Source organism: Protopterus annectens, chromosome 9.part0 (assembly GCF_019279795.1).
Source record: "Protopterus annectens isolate FY-2018-M chromosome 9.part0, PAN1.0, whole genome shotgun sequence".
NCBI classification, from domain to species: Eukaryota; Metazoa; Chordata; order Ceratodontiformes; family Protopteridae; genus Protopterus; species Protopterus annectens.
The window spans coordinates 1,117,139,096-1,117,156,130 of NC_056743.1; the positions used below are offsets into that span (position 1 = coordinate 1,117,139,096).

The 17,035-nt window shown below is 43.1% G+C and overlaps 1 protein-coding gene across 3 annotated transcripts in view; it reads right to left on the reverse strand.

The window, feature by feature from the left end:
• GTSF1 (gametocyte specific factor 1) overlaps positions 1 to 17,035 on the reverse strand; it is a 1,343,308-nt gene that overhangs the window by 460,197 nt on the left and 866,076 nt on the right. The window lies entirely within an intron of this gene.

Consider the following 17,035-nt stretch of genomic DNA (forward strand, 5'->3'; position numbering starts at 1 on the left):
ACACAAACAAAATGTGAACTTGAATGTCACTAAGTATTTCGGGGAATTTGGGGTTCCACAGCATAAAACGGCAAAGCTCCAATTATAACCGAGGTGATGAGCTTAATTAGTTGTCAAGGTAATGCATGAAACAGGGACAAGATGAGACCGGATTAGCTAGAACCAGAAGACCTCACCTGGCAGGAACAGTCTGTCCAAATCACTGTAATGTGGACATCAGAAGGAAGGCGTTTTACATGCAGCAAACGTCAGGATGCGGACATGGTCTGTACCAAGCCACATATACAAGGCAATCTTCATTGGGTGTGAGAAGGAATGGGCATACCCATAACAGAAGCAATTCCATACCCTCATACATGTGACAGTACACACTCCCATCTAAGAGTGAGATTAGGGCCATAAAATTAAATCCAATGAATGTCTGGATGACAGTCTCCCATGCCGTGGGTCATTGCACCAGGAAAAGACTGGTTTAGTTCACTGTAGGCAAGCTGATGGTCAACAAGCAGATGGGATAAAAAAAGATGAAAAAAAATCAGGACTTGGGCTAATTGCAGATAAGGATACAAGATTTTATTAAACTGAACAAATTTGCACTCATTCATCTGCATAGATGATACAGTTTTCTCTGTTGCCATGTTCTCTATTTGACAGTTAATGTGCACAATGCAGACCGGACATACCTGCAACACTTGCTTCAGGGAATAGTGAACTGTAAAGAGTTCAGGAGTAAAAGCAACTCTTAAACCCTCCAAAGCATTTGTCCTCTCAACTGATTGCCAAGCTTTAAGCATCAGGTCTTGGATGCCACTTATTTCTTCCCTGAAAGAAATAGTCTTCCCGTAATGAAGGCTTTTGGTCATGCTAGCCTTTCTTTTCAATAATCCCTCAGCATCTTATTTTCCAAGTTAGTGTCAGTTTATTTCACATTATTCCCTAGTTCTTCTAGCAGTTTTTTTGTGCTTCTCTATTAAATATATACTACTCAGAGTAACTGTTCTAGTCCTTTAACTGTCCTGCATTTTACTACTTTTAGATAACAGTTCTGCATCTTGAGTTAAATATCCTTTGCAATCATGGACATGCTCTGTACTAAAACATTCCAACTGTGTTCTAGTAAGACCTTAGTTGCTTTCCAGATGAACCTCATTACCACATAGGTAAATGACCTTGACCCATAAGCAACTGGTCTATTTTCCCATTGGATCACAGTTCTTGTACCACTATGATTAGCATCTACTTAAAGCTCAACTTGTATATTCACATCACAGTAGTTTAAGAATAGGGCATTTGAAGACGTTTCTTGCTCACAACTCTAATCTCAGCTACAGTTTGCTATAACACTTTTTTCAATGCACAATTTTCACAAATGTATTAGGTAAAACTCTGCTAGACAAAGCATCATTCTAGGAATCATGTAAAGCCTGCTCGCCTTCCTTCTTACACAAGTCTAAGTCCTACAAGGACCTTTGGTCCATCCTGTATTAAAACATGGTCCAAGTACTTCAGATCGGTCTTTCAAATTAAATTTTTTTCTTAAATAACTTGAAACGATGTTGCCTACTTCACAGCCATATCAGTTTCTTGTTATGCTCTTCTTGTTTCTGACCCAATACTAACAGACCCCAAGCTACTGACTAAATTATGTTTAGGTCATTTCCAAGTATCACTAATTATCTGTGAATAGTTATCGCCGATACCTATGGTGCTACTTATCTACCACACTGAAGTCCAAGAAACCTGCACCTACCAAAAGGCACAAAATGAACACAAGATGGAGCAGTCCTCAAACGTATCTAAAAAAATCTCTGATTTCTGCTCTTACAACTAAAAAGAATGCTCACGGTTAATATTTCAAAAATTTAAAAAATGCCTTTCAAGAGTTTGCTCTCACTATCCTGAGATAAAATACCAGACTCCCATCTACTTGCGTAAACTCTTTAAAGAATTTAGAATTTACAGTTTCTTTACTTGTGGTGGAAATGAATTCCACAAATCACCCTGCTCTACTATTAAATTCTCTACAATTCTAGTTTACTTTATTTTTACATCAACAAACAGGTTATTAGGTCTTGTCAGTAAATTGTGGCCCTGTTTATTAATCCATATACTTGCACAATAAATATTATGGAAGCTTTTGTAAAAGACAATTTCCCCTAACCAAGCTATACTTATCACAGCAAAGTGATGGTATTTCCAACCTGTTCTTAAATTTAAGATCTCTTAGACCTTTATCTTTCCTAGTAAAGCTTTTCTAGACCATCTGAAATCTTAAAACAGCAGTGGTAAAACTGCAAAAAGATGGTCCATGCTCAAGTACTGGTCTGCTGCTTTATACATTGGAAATATTTATTTAGTCTCTGCTGCAATAGTTCAGATAATAGTTTTAATCTCATAACACCCAAGTATGTCTATTAGGTTAGACCTAAAAAAAATTCAGTCTTAATACCCAGGTTGCTTATTATCTCTACCCCTTCAACAAGGAATCTTTCATGGCACAGGAGTAACAAAGTGCATAACCCTAGTCTATCATGCAACTTCACAGCACAACACAATCCAAGATTCCAGTTTTTCCAAATAACCTTGCACTCCAAATTGATCAGCAACTGATGCAATTTCTTGACGCTACTTCTAAGTCATCCATATACATACTCAACCAGATCTTGTTTGCTAGGAAAATGGGATATAAATATTGCAAAATATGATAGGAACCTATGCTAACCCCTTTGGAACATCAGGGTTAATACCTATTTTTGCCCTGTACCTTCCATGTTTTAACCAACAATTCCCCTATCTTACGACCTAATTCATGTTTTTTTTTTTTTTTTAAATCTTTAATGACACTTATGACATGCCATACCATATCGAAAGCCTTAGTAACATCCAAATATACAATATCTACTGGTAACCTCTCACCCAAGGCTTCCAAAACAGCCTGGTAAAACAAAGTGAATTTGTTTGGCGTGCATATCCTAGAACAAAACAATACTGCTTTAAGTCATGCTTCAAGTCTAAAATATCAAAAAATAACTAAAAGGACTTTTTCAAAACATTTACATGAAGTACATGTTAAACCTATAGGCCAGTAATCCTCCACAATTGAAGCAGCCCTACTACCCTACTATTAAGAACTGGTAGCACTAGAGTGTCTTTCTTCGCTTTAGGGTCATAACTTGTAAGCAAAGATTCTTGAAAGAGATGCACAAGACATGGGACAATATCCTTAATAATAAAGCCCCAGAAGAAAAAAAATCAGACCCATTTGGTGCTGCAACAGTATGGGTCTTAAATGATTTAAGACTTTTTCCAAAGTAGCATAATTTATTTTCGGACAGGACTCCAACCCTGAAAAATAGATATGTTAAACTCCTACTTCACACGTACTGTATCTTTATTAAATTGTCTGAGAAAACATATGTATGACACTTAGAATATGTTACAGAACTGCCTCTTGATACAATATTAAGGCTGGATTGAGGATCTTTCCCTAAATTGCTTCAGATGCTCAAAAAAAGTTTTCTTATTATCTTTTGTATGGCAACCTAAGCTAAGTTGTCCCCATACTTGCAGCTCTCAGATCTCAAAAGCATCCTGAAGTTGTTCTCTGATTCTACATATCTTGTTCTATTACAGAGTTTTATTTTACACTTTTTCCAGTGCTAATAATGTTTCTTCCTACCCTCTTCTAGGGTGTTTACACCATGGAAGTAAACAATCTGATGGCATACCTGGTACTAGGGGAACATTATTCCTCTATCAGTTGGTGAATATATTTTTTCCAAACCGATCCTAATGCTCCCTTTTAATTTTTCAGAAATCCATACAAAATCACCTGTGTAAAATACCTACTTTCTTTCTGGACATGCCTGAGTCCCCAGTCACACAGTTCAAGTATTCTCAGGATATTCTTAAGTATTCCCAGGATACTCTTAGGTGATAGGAGCCATTTAATTCTGGATCCGTAACACATTCACGTTTAGCATTCACATTCTTTACAGACTGTCAAGAATTTTATCCTTATGTGTAGACTCCTTTACCACCTGTGTGTACCTCAATTCCTTACTAACATTCACCAGGTCCACTATGCCACCACAGAATCTAGGCAAAGTATCCTGACAAGATTATGTTGTGGCCAATTCAGTTGTAAGCAACAGTTAATTTTCTCTGTTAAAGGGCAACAATGGGATTTTCTTATTAAATGCTCAACTTCTCTGTCCTTCTCCCTATTTACTGTCCCTGCTATGAATAAACAGCAACACAGCACGTAAAATATTTTAAATGAACTGTTTTTCTCCACTAGAACAGTACCTTACTGTACTGTGGTGTTCTCACTTTCAAAAACTTTAGCCCCACCCTGATAAAGCTTGCTGCAGTCTCCAATTCATTGACGCCAACACCTATGAATACAGGTAGTTTTCTGGCCAGTTCCTTCCCCAAACTGACATTTCCACACCCTTCCTAAAAGCCCACCCATGCTGTGACGCAAAAGCTGCCTGGTCCTTTCCCTACCCATACAGAAAGTAAAAGCTAGAACAAGGAAACAATACACGAGTCAAGTCTCCTGCTGCGGGCTGTCAATCACAGGTGGTAACAGCTCAAATTACCCTTAGCACACTGACAGCTAGGGGAAATTGGGTGTGAAGGGGGATGGGAGATGAGAAAAGTAGTACACTTAAGGTTTCACAAAGCACTGCATTTTGGCTATTCTAAGAAGCAGCAGTAAAAGCACTTTGAAAGTCGGTTCTGTAGCATTTGCACTGTTTGCGTTTTAAGTAGTCATTGAATGGAATGAAATTTACTTAAAACTGACTGGACAGCAGCGTATGCATGTAAAATCAATGCAGTGACAGGCGCTTCAGGAAGAAATAGGAATACATGACAATTATTTACAGCCAAGCACTGTATTATGGGACAGACTAAACAATCAGAATTATTTCAAGATGCCAGACCCCATGTGGGCAGACTCAGAAATTATGTATAAAAATATTTAAAAAAACTGGAAATAGTCCGAGAGTGTTGTTAAAATGTAGGAAACACCATACCGTGATGGAATAAACGTGTTTGAGTCTGTGGCTGTGGTTCTCCTTTAACCGATTTACTAATATAAATCTGATTTTTCTTCACAGCTGCTTCTTAATGACATCCAAGTTTTCCATTTGTTTCAGTTCCTGCTTATCATTACTTATAATCAGGCTGCATACTTTCTTTGTAGAATAAATTGCTGTCACAGAATAAGTTGAACTTTTATGGTGCATTTTCCAAGCAAATTTTGTAATCTTTGAAAAAACAGGAAAGTCATAAAGGAATTTGCAGATATGGCTCAGTAAAGTGTTCAAACAGGTTTTGTCAATGACTGTGCAATAAGCATTTTGTGCTTCCACACAATTAAACATTCTTAGTCACATACTGCAAACGACCTAAATATTAGGAGACTTGACTGAAGTGGTACAATTTGAGAAAACGATCTTGCACAACTCAGTGCTGCATTCACGTTTTAACTGCCTCACTTGATGCCTTGAACATGTTACTGTGCAGTCAAGTTCTCCATACAATGCCTTTGAACCCTGATTAGTAGTATCTTCAGGGAAAATGCTACATCTGGCATCTACTTCCAGTTTAAATTCAATACCCTGCTTACTAATTCTCAGTACATCTTGACATCAGTCCGACTTGCATTCTTGTGTGAACACATCTGATGTTTAGATAATGTATTAGTGTTTCACTTTACTAGTGTCGACGAACAGCTCAATTTTAGGTTTTTGTTCAACATGTACATTCTTTTGAATGCATTTCCCTTTTAAGTATCAACTTTTTTTCTTTATAAACAGTAAAACTATCAAAAGCACCATAGAGCTTTCTCTCGTGCTTATTTTTATAGCTATTATATAAAGCTCCAATTTCAAATTCATGGTATTTTCCCCTCTACCTCCTTGATTTTTGTCTGCATTATGATTTGGCAAGTTCTTTTTTATATTCAGTGTTGAATTCATATTTCAGTTCTCATTTTAGCCTTCTTTGACTCACAATTTAAACTTGCACAAGTTAGTCAATTCTATTAACTATGTACTAGTGATTTCCTCTGTATACAGCAACAGCTTTTGGCAATGCCAGGTCTATTACACTTAATATTCCAGAACTTGTCTGAAATTTTTATACCACAAACCAGTGCCTCACTGACAAAGTAAGCAATACACCAAATTCAGTTTGTCTCTGTTCTTCAAATAGTTCACTGACAACCATCCACGGTCTTTAATGGACTGGGTCCCTTTAGAGACAAAAAATTGCAAGTTACTTCTAGGCTTACAATAACTACTTCACTTCTCTCTAAACACTAGTTGAAAACAGATATATTTCTTCACTTTCACAGCTGTCTCTCCATCTGGCACAATGAAACAGGAGTGTTTACCAGTCATTTAAGAAGGCAGGTATGGTAGATGCACTTCTAGCCTCTACAAGCTGTACATTCAGAGTGAACTTTCTGGAAGGAGTTCCACATGATGTGCAGTTTCCTATACCTAGGGTCATTAACTACATACCTATGTATTATTCTAAGAGTGATTTCCCCTCTTCCTGTCTGGTACTGTACCACTTTCTGTACTACTGCCTGCAAGTATCATTAGCCATCTTAGTTGTAGGGCAGGGTAAAGGAGAGAACAAAATACTGTCAATTAATTTTATGTTTGATATAGCTGTATGCTTATGTGCCTATACCTCAAGTTCGTTGACCTGGTTAAGCAGTTATCAACAGAGTGGACTACAGCTCTGAGCTGTTAACCGAGTTGCTTCTTGTTCCCAGTGTATAGGGCCTGATTTCTTCCACCTCCATTTGCCTGTGTGACTTTCAGCATGTCACAAACAAAACAGTTAGTTATGTACTCACCATAACGATCGATGTATGTGGTCCATCTCGCCTACATTCATTACTGATGGGTTCGGAGCCGAGAATCGGCTCCGACTCGGCCGACTATTTTCTAACACGAAGTCTCTAATTGGTTGAGCTAACTGGTATCCCAGGATGCACCTTGCCCTAACCCCCAGATCTTGTTTGCATACATCGCAATCACTCTACATACACAAACCTCAGTAAGAGGAATATCACCCACCAGGAAAAAGGAATAAAAAACAATTCTGAAGGGTCTCAGAGCAATCCTTCAGGAAGGGGGCAGGTGGGAGGGTATGTAAGAATGTAGGCAAGATGGACCACATACATCGATCGTTATGGTGAGTACATAACTAACTGATGTTATGTGGTCCTATCTCGCCTACATTCATTACTGATGGGACAGCGTCCATAGCACCTCTAACCCGGGAGGCTCATAGGAAAATACTCCTGAGAACAGTGGAACCAAAGGAAGCCTGGCCTCTAGATGCCACGTCCAGCTTGTAAGGAGAGATAATGGTATGATGAGAAGCCCAGGTGGCCGCTGCACAAATGTCGCCCAAGGAAAGCCTGGCATGATACGCTATTGAAGTCGAGACTGCCCTGGTGGAATGAGCCTTAACTGGATATGGTAAATTTCTGCCTGCTGATGAGTAAATAAAGGAAATGCAAACCTTAATCCACTTAGAAATTGTGCACTTGGAAACAGGGCCACCCGTTCTATTCTCTGAGGAGGACACAAACAATTGATCCAATTTTCTTGCATGTTTCGTCCTGTGTAAATAGAATCTCAGTTGTCTATGCACATCCAATTGATGAAATTTGAACTCTGCTTTGTTGAAGAAGTTTGGAAAAAAACACAGGTAACTCAATGGATTGATGGAGGTTAAACGTGGAAGACACCTTAGGGAGGAAGGACGGATTAAGTCTCAAGGATACCCTGGCCTTATGGAAGATCAAATACAGGGCTTAATGGACAACGCTTGAAGTTCTGATACGCTTCTAGCCGAAGTGATGGCCACCAAGAACGCCGTCTTCCAGGATAAGAATTTTAGTTCGCAAGTGGCAGCCGGCTCAAAGGGTGGAGAAGAGATGGCTTGCAACACCAGATTTAAATCCCATGGCATGACGGGTTCTGACACAGGAGGGCGAAGTAACCAGGCTCCTTTCAAAAAGGCCTTGCAAAGTTTATGGCCCATAAGAGCGGGCTCGTAGGATACATGGACGTTAGAAATGGCCGCCAGCTGCACCTTAATGGTCGTGGGAGCGGAGCCCTGTCAGAAGAGCACAGCTATAAAGTCTAAGACCGCCGATATAGGGGCTGTGAAAGGGTCCAGGCCTTGGGCCTGAGCCCAGGTGGAAAATCTCTTCCATTTGCTGGAGGACTTGTGAGACGACGATAAGATATGCACCACCTCAGGCGAAAGGGAATGTAGTCTAACTAATGATGGAAGTGGAGCAGCCAGGTTGTCAACCTGAGGGACTGTAGGGAGGGGTAGAACTGTCCCTACATGTCAGTCAATAGGTCTGGCACTGAATCCAGAGTCCAAGGACCGTCCACTGTGTACTGCTGAAGGAAGGGGAACCAGACTTGGCGGGGCCAGTGTGGAGCAATTAGAATCATCTTGCTTCCCAAGTAAATGGCTTTCTGAATCACTCTTGGTAACAGAGGAAATGAAGGAAAGGCATGGAGCAGACCAGGAGGCCAACCGTGGACTAGTGTGTGTCCCTGGGTGACTCCCCCTGGGGGGGGGGGGTCAGGGTGAAGTAGTTGCTGCATTTGGCATTGAGAGGACTGGCAAAGAGATTGCAGCAAGGCTGACCCCACCTGCTGAATATCCGAGTCGCAACTTGGTTGTTCAGAGACCACTCGTAGGGCATCAGAATAGCTCTGCTTAGCCTATCTGCTATCACGTTGGATTTTCCCAGAATTTGCATTGCCACTATAAACTGTAGGGAAGACACTGCCCAATTCCACACTCTCATGGCTTCTCTGCAAAGGGGGTAAGACTTGGTTCCTCCTTGCTTGTTCAGGTACCACACAACTGACATGCTGTCCGAGTGAATAGCAATCGTTCCCCAGGGAAGAGAGCTCTGGAGTGCTTGCAACGCTAATAGCACTGCTCTCATCTCTAGGACATTGATGTGTAAGTGTACCTCGTGATCCTGCCACGTGCCTTGGACAGTTCTTCACAGATAATGCCCCCCCACCCTATCTGGGAAGCGTCCGAGGTCACTGTGGCAGCCAGAGACAAAGGAACGAGATTCCTCCCCTTGTCCAGGTTGGAGGAACATAACCACCAACGGGGATCCTGTCTGCATTGTTCCGTGAGGAGAATTGGATGAGAGAGATGGAATTTTTGAAAGGACCACTGGAGTGAAAGGAGCCAGTGGAGGATCCGCATGTGTAGCCTGGCTAAGGGCATTAGCATGATGGTCGCTGCCATGGATCCCAATAGCTGAAGAACTAACCTGGCTTGAACCTTCTTGCGGGGCAACAAAGCTTGGACCTGAGATTGCAACACTGTTAACCTTTCTAGAGGTAGAAAGGCCGTCATTTGAACAGAGTCTAGCTCTGTGCCTATAAATACAACACGCTGTGAGGGCAGCAAGGCAGATTTTTCCCAGTTTAATGTAAATCCCAGCCTTTGGCAAAGGGTTATGGTAGCCTCCCTGGCTTGAATGAGGAGATGCCTGGTGGGGGCGGCAAGGAGCCAATCGTCCAGGTAAGGAAAAGGAAAGACAGAGCATTCCTTGTTTAGGTGACATTCCTGAGCCCACACAAGAAATTCCTTTTGAAGGCAGGTATTATTTGAATGACAGTGTCAAATCTCTTGCAGTGCTGAGTCCATACATTTTTGAGATACCATTGAAGGCCATCTGGGCTGCTGTATTCAGTCTCACACCCAGAAAGCACATGTCTTGAGAGGGTACTAGACTGGACTTATTCGTTCACAGAATACCCTAGGCATCATCTTAGCACTGCTACATATTCCAGAGATGCTGTAGAAGGTGTTCCTTTGAGCCAAAAAGGCAGTCCAGTGATCCTTGCCCAGCAGAGGTAGCAGTTGCTAACGTCAAAACATCTTGAACTGGGGAATGTCCATAAGTGTTGAGGATAGATAAGGACTGGCTGAATAGCCCCTATCTGGAGTAACTGAGAAAACTTGCTTGTGAGCCTTTTTCTTTGTGGAGGAGAACATCTGGCATGCCTTTTGAAGGGGCATTGTGTGGAAAAAAAAAAAAACCCTGATGAATGATGATATCCAGCACCCATCTGTCTTGAGTGATTAATTCCAAATTTTCTTTGAGACAGACTTTACACCCCTCGGAAAGGAGCTGCCAGAGTCCACGTCCACTGGCAGCCGAAAAGGCAGGTCATTGGTCTCTGCTGCGAGGACCCCAGCCCCTGCCCCCCTGCCCTCACCAGCAGGGTGAGCTGATCTCACCCTCGAGGCCTGCACAGCATCAAAACCACATGCAAGAATGCTTGCTACCCAATGAGCAGACACACATGAACTATCCAGCAAGCAAATTACACTCCTATACCTCATCCAAAGCATCACCCAGATTTTTTCAATTGTGAAAGGAGGAGATTTTTGATAGGCATGTGAAACTGACAGTTCCAAAGCAAGTCTATTTCAAGTGAAAGAAGTATATACTTTCTTACCCCACCTATCAAAGCCCTTGCCTCTTTATCCTCTCAGAGAGTACACCATTTCTGGAGTCAGAGTAATCTTGGCCTTCCATTTAATTGTGCTCCTCATGAGTGAAGAGTCTCTGAAAAATGAAAATCCAGAAGGAGGGCTTGGAAGAGTGGGAATCATCATCATCATCAGAATAAGTTTCAGGCCCTAAACAAGGTATACACAATGTATGATAATCCTATCGCGGGTCTGCTCTCTCCAAGAAGAAATACAGTTATTTTTCTTTTTCTGACATCCGTTAAGAATGCAAAAAAAAAAAAACCAAAAAACGGGTTACGCCTGGAATCCTAGACATCTCAGGTGAGCTATCACCACTGCCAAACACTTGGTAAACACCCTGGGGGCTGTGGTGAGACCAAAGGGCAGGGCTCAAAACTGGAAATGACTGGCTCCCAGCCGGAAGCGTAAATGATTCCTGGATGTCTTGATGTGGTAATAGGCATCCTTGAGATTGATGGAGCACATCCATACTCCCTCTCCCAGCAATGGGAAGATGGATTGAAAAGTGACCATTCGGAATTTGGACTTCAAGAAGTAGTGATTCAATCGGCTGAGATCCATAATGGGTCTCAGATCCCCTGTTTTTTTCGGCACCAAAAAGAGTCTTGAGAAAGTTCCTGATCCGATCTGGTCTGAGGGGACCGGTTGGATGACTCCTTTTCTTAGCAGCTTTGATATCTCTAGTGCTGCTTGATCCCTTTGACTGGGTGGAACGTCCGGGATTTTTTTGATTGGGGGAGGGGGTGAAGCAAAGGGAATGGTGTAACCTCTGGTAATTATTCGAAGCACCCATAGATCCTGAGTGATGCTCTTGCAGGCTTGAGGATGCCTCGAAAAACGGCCCCTGACTGGCTCCAGAATAGCACAGTCGGGTGATCCCTCAGGGATGCTGATAGGAAGATCCACGAAAGGAGTCGGGGTCTCCCAAATTGCGGGGGCCTCCTCTGCCCCTAGGACGGCGTCCTCCAGAATAATTCCCCCCTCCTCTGCCACTGGAGGGGGGCTCACCATGAGTGGTGGCGGGGAAAGACTTTTTTGATTCTTGAATCACATCTTCCCTCCTCTCTGAGCCTTGGGATAAGGCCTAGAGGGAAGAGAAAAACGGCCCCCTATGGCAGATAAAGTCTTACCCTCCTGCTCACATCTGGTGAGAGTGTCTTTCACTTTGGGTCCGAAAAGAGAGGACCCATCGAAGGGGGCGTCAGTGAAGGAAGACTTGAAGGCCTCCGCAAAGTGATATAGGCGCATCCAGACTTGCCTCCTAAGAGCCAAAACTGAACTAGCTGCCCTACTCGCCCCTTCGGCTGCATAAGATATGAGCCTCATGGACGAGTGGACAATGGAAACCAAGGGTAGACAACTGGGCGTTAACAGTCTGCACTACCGTCTCAGGCATGTTACCCGTCAAGGTATCTCCCAACTCTTTGAGGAGATCTCTCTGGAGCAGAGTAAAGTGACAAAAATTCAGTGACCGCAGTGTAAAGGTCGCTGAAGACGGGGTACGCTTCCCATACAGATCCATACTCCTGGACTCCTTGTTAGGAGGATGGACGGAAGAAGTCTCTGCAACTTCCTGCTGAGTGGCTGACGCCACCACCATGGCATCTACAGGAACCCCTTTTGTCAAGAATCCCTGGGGGAGCAGACAGGAACTTATTCGGACTGGGCACCGGTTCCACGGAATCAGGGTGCTCCCACACCCTTCGACAAATCAGGTCTAAGAGTTCATCGAACGGTGGAGACACCCAGAAGGCGGAAGGTTGAGCTCTGAAGGCCTTGAGGAATACAGACTCCTCCTCAGAGGGGGTATTGGAAGGCCAGTCGCCTCTCTGCCTCAATATCTCCAGGATGTCAGAGAAAGAGACATCGGAGGACGACTTAGGGGACCCCTCTGCATCTTCAAGGTCGGTATCAGAGTTGATGGACTCATCTTGGGAGTCTATGTGCTTCCTCTTGCACAACTTCTTCCTGGGAGGCTCCTCAGGCACAGATTCTGAGGGACCCTCAGAAAGTTGGGGACCACTCATGGGGGTGTCCTCAGGCCTTCGAGCTCCACTGTCCACAGATAAGGGGCGTCAGAGGCTCTAGCCAGGGTGTATGGGGACGGAGCGACAGATCCAAGTGATGTCACCGACGACCTGGCCAGTGCGCTCATGGCCTCGAAGGCACCCCCCCCCCCGAATCAGAGGACTGACCAGTCTCCGATACCACAACCGGAGTCGGGGTCCCCCTAGCCGAAGCACCGAGAGGGAGACTCGGGGCCGACAGAAGTCCCGATGCATCCCCCTCGGGCCCGACCGAGGAAACCCTAGTGCCGAAACCAAATGACGGAACCGAAATGGATGGAGCCGACGACTGCTCCGATAAACCCGCCAGGGGTATCCGAGCCGGCGCAAGGACATCACTCGGCGCCGAACACTCCGGCTCCGACGACACAGAGGTGCTCGGAGGAGGAATCATCGGTACCAACAAGGGGGTAGGCTCCGAAGCCGACTGGGTCGGAGCCGAAAACAATTTGGCTAACACCGTGACTGAAGGAGCCTCTGGACCACCCTATCCACGTCCAAATCAGACAACCTCGAGGATTTGGAGGAAACTGAAGGAGATGAGGATCTCCTACCTATGGACTCCTGTCTAACACTGGGTGACCGGCTCCGAATTGGCTCCAAAATGATCGGATCCGAGGTAGACTCCAGTACCACAGATACCTCCTGCCGCCCCAAGGACAATGGAGCTGAGTAGGCAGTACCCAAAACAGAGCTCTTGTCCTGCGGCTCCGAAGCCAAAGGAGCCGAGGAGGTTGTAACTATTTTCAAAATCTTCTCCGGGGGCTCCCAAGAACTAGATGGAGCCAGAGATCTTTTCTTAGTTCTGGTATATTTAGACTTGCCAGTAGAAGAAGCAGACTCTAGATCCTTTTCAAAAGAGGGCTTGACTAGGCCCTTCAAAATCAGTTTATTTTTCCTTTCCTGCAGCACCCTAGAGCTGAAGGAATGGCAGACACTGCATGATTCTTGTAAATGAATCGCACCAAGGCAATAAACACAGATGGCATGCCCATCTGTAATAGACATTTTATAAGCACATTTAGAGCATTTTTTTAAACCCGGAGGGTTTATGCTCCTTCTGCTCTTTCGACATGTCCAACAATATCCAAACACTCAACAACAACAGGAGAAAGGCGGGAAACACTACTGGACACAGGAACTCTAATTTAAACGATCCCTAGGAAAAGGAACAGACAACAAAACACACTATAGGACGAATGTGAAGGAGAGGACTAGGTCCCTCTAAATTAAACGGGCCTAGCCCACCAAACACAAGGGAAACCAGACACACTCTCCAAAAAACGAACCGAACAGGCTCAAACACACACAAAACATAATATAGCTATGAGAATAGCTTTTTTTGTATAAAAGAGAAGTACAAAACTTTAGAAAGTTTAGTAAAAGTGTACTTAGCCACAGCCAAGCTCGAGACCACGTCCTAACTCAACGAGCGGCAAACGAGATCTGAGGGTTGGGGCGAGGTGCATCCTGGGATACCGGTTAGCCCAGCCAATTAGAGACTTTGTGCTAGAAAACAGTCGGCCGAGTCGGAGCCGAGAACAGTAATTAATGTAGGCGAGATAGGACCACATAACATCAATGGTTCCCAGTCACCCCTGAAAAGGGACAACACAGAGTTCAGCTTGCTTACCGGTCAAACAGATAAAATAAATAAAGAACCTAAACCTTAAGCTAACTCAGACAGGCTTCCAATACTAGGCGTGAAGCATATATAGTCCACTACTTGCCTGGACCAAGTACAAAGAAGTGCAATCATGAACTGCTGATGACTTGGGCCATGTACAGTTATGTTCTTGCCCAACTGCTAAGATCATGGAAACCCCCTAGTGGATGGACTGGCAATGGTGGTCCCTAACACTTCTAAGGAACTATCTGCAAGACAATTCAGGCAGAAACTAACATGCACAACAGGACCATGAAGAAGGTCCTTGTTGCAAATGCTGGTTTCTACAAGATGCACAGGAAGGAAAATGTTTGGAGAGATTTATGGGTGCCTATAGAAAGTTCAGTGACTGCAACTGCAAGCCATTTGACAAGATAACAAGTGTAATATGGAAGAATATACCTGAATTCCGAAACTGCAATTATCATGCAGTATTCTTCCTATGGAGTGGTACAATAGCATGGGCCATGGGGAACAATTCCTACTCGGGGATGACTGAAGGTAAAGCCCCCTGCAAAAAATGTTAGTCTTTTTTTTCCTTTGAATCTTAAAGTACATTTTTAAAGTTAAAAGGCATGCACTTCTAAAAGGTAACTAAAACACACCCATTTTATATATAAATTTATGTGTGTGTGTGTGTGTGTGTGTGTGTGTGTATATATGTATGTATGTATGTAACACACACACGTATTTTTTTCCCTAACCGTAAAGGACTTTCTGCGAGTTGATGTTCCTAACCAACGCTGCTGAAAGTTACATGCAAGACAGAATGACTGAATTTCTGAAAGTAAAAGACACTCGGGTTCTGCAGGCAGCAAAAATTGTAACGGACTTGACCTTGAAGCTTTATACAGGAACTAGCCTGGGTCAGACATCTGTTAAGGTGTGGGAAAATGTAAATGTCTCAGGTGACTTCACCTGTGTTTACCATTTGGCACACACTGTGGGTACACTAGAGAGGAGGACAAAAGGAGGTAATGTGTGAATGCCCTACTGCAAATCTCAAACTTTAGGTGCTCTGTATATGTGTGCATGCTGATAGGCATCTCATAAGTAGAATGGCTTCCTTTAAGGGTCAGGACAACTGCAGAGAAGGCATCCTAAAATGTTTAACACCAAAAATCTTCTTGGGTTCAACAGATCTAGGAAAGCCTCCACAAACTTTACTTTGACAAGAGAGTCTTGAGCAGAACACTTTCCCCCTGCTTGGCCTGGAGTATATTATCTCCTGCTCTGCAGTCTACAAGCTGGCATAAAAACAGATTTTGACACGAAGCAGACTACTGACCATAGGACATACTCCTCTAAAAAACTACTAGAATTTGGAAGTGTAACCTATATTTATGGCTTCTAAGACCTGCTGATCCAAAGCCAGAAAGGACCAGCTCTCTAAATATTAAGACACTCCAACTCTGGAGGAGATGGGACACGGAGAAAAATTTTAAGACGGTTACAGCAGATGGGACTTTGTACAGGTGAAAAGAGATTCCCCAGCAAGCCCATCTTATCTCCCTTCTGTTACTATGAAACTGCTGCCTCTTTTAAGACTAGTACTTTTGTTTACAACTACCCATTACTATTTTCTGCAGGAATACCACTGATTTTGGGGATAATTTAATGAACGGCTAAATACTTCGGGAGTAGAAAAACTGCCTTACCTACTGATGAGATTTGCCCTGTTCCTCCATTTTTTAACACCACCTCGGAGGGTTAACAAAAAGCAACTTTTATCTAGGCGGTATAATGAGTCTATATTTAGTCAAACTGCACATTCACAGAACACTAAACATCGATCCTTCCTTTAATCAAAATGCCAAATCATTGTAAAGATTTACATGGAACAATATTTGGCCAACATCAAGGAAGTAGAACAAAGCACTTATGGAAACTTAGCTGTAAGGAAACCTGCCCTTTCCCCACTGCAGTGCAAGCTCAGAGTTGGTATATAAAATTAGCAGAGGGGTGCACAGCCCCCATAAGAGAAAGATTAGGTGAACACCGTTCACTCCTACAACCCCTGCTAATCATACATACCAACTCAGATCACACTACAATGGGGAAAGGGCAGGTTTCCTTGTACTTAAGTTACCAGTAAGTGCTCCGTTCCACTTCCTTGATGTTGGCCAACTATCATAATTTAATCAAAAAGCCAAATCATCGTATAACTTTACATCAAAGGAAGATTCAATGTTTAGTGTTTGATGAACATGCTGTTCAATGACTAAACATGGACCCGGATACAACTGCTACTCAACATCTTCAGTAAAGCTTAATTCTAATGCAGGCTCATCTCTTTAGAAACATGTTCCCAATGCTACCACCCTGGCACATGCATCCACTTCATCACAGAAGCACTTTACAAAGTGCTTTCTCACACATCTTCATCCAAGACATTTTGAGCCATCTCCTCTACTGTGTTTCAGAAATGTCATCTTTGTACTTGAACATATTTTTGCACGTCATAAATGTGCAGGGTGGCCAAGGTGTACATTTTTTTAACCAAATCTGTTGGTGATCCAGCTTTCCTTAACATTAAAGGGGGTCTGGATGCCCTCAAACATACGAGTATATTACAAAGATCAGTCACTAGGTCCCTAAACAATACCTATATGCCCTTCCTAATACTATAAAACCTACTTGGGGTGCGAGACAGACTTGTGACAGACTTGCAATTTACACACTACAATGCAATTACTAAACTGTGAAAGCTCTTAAT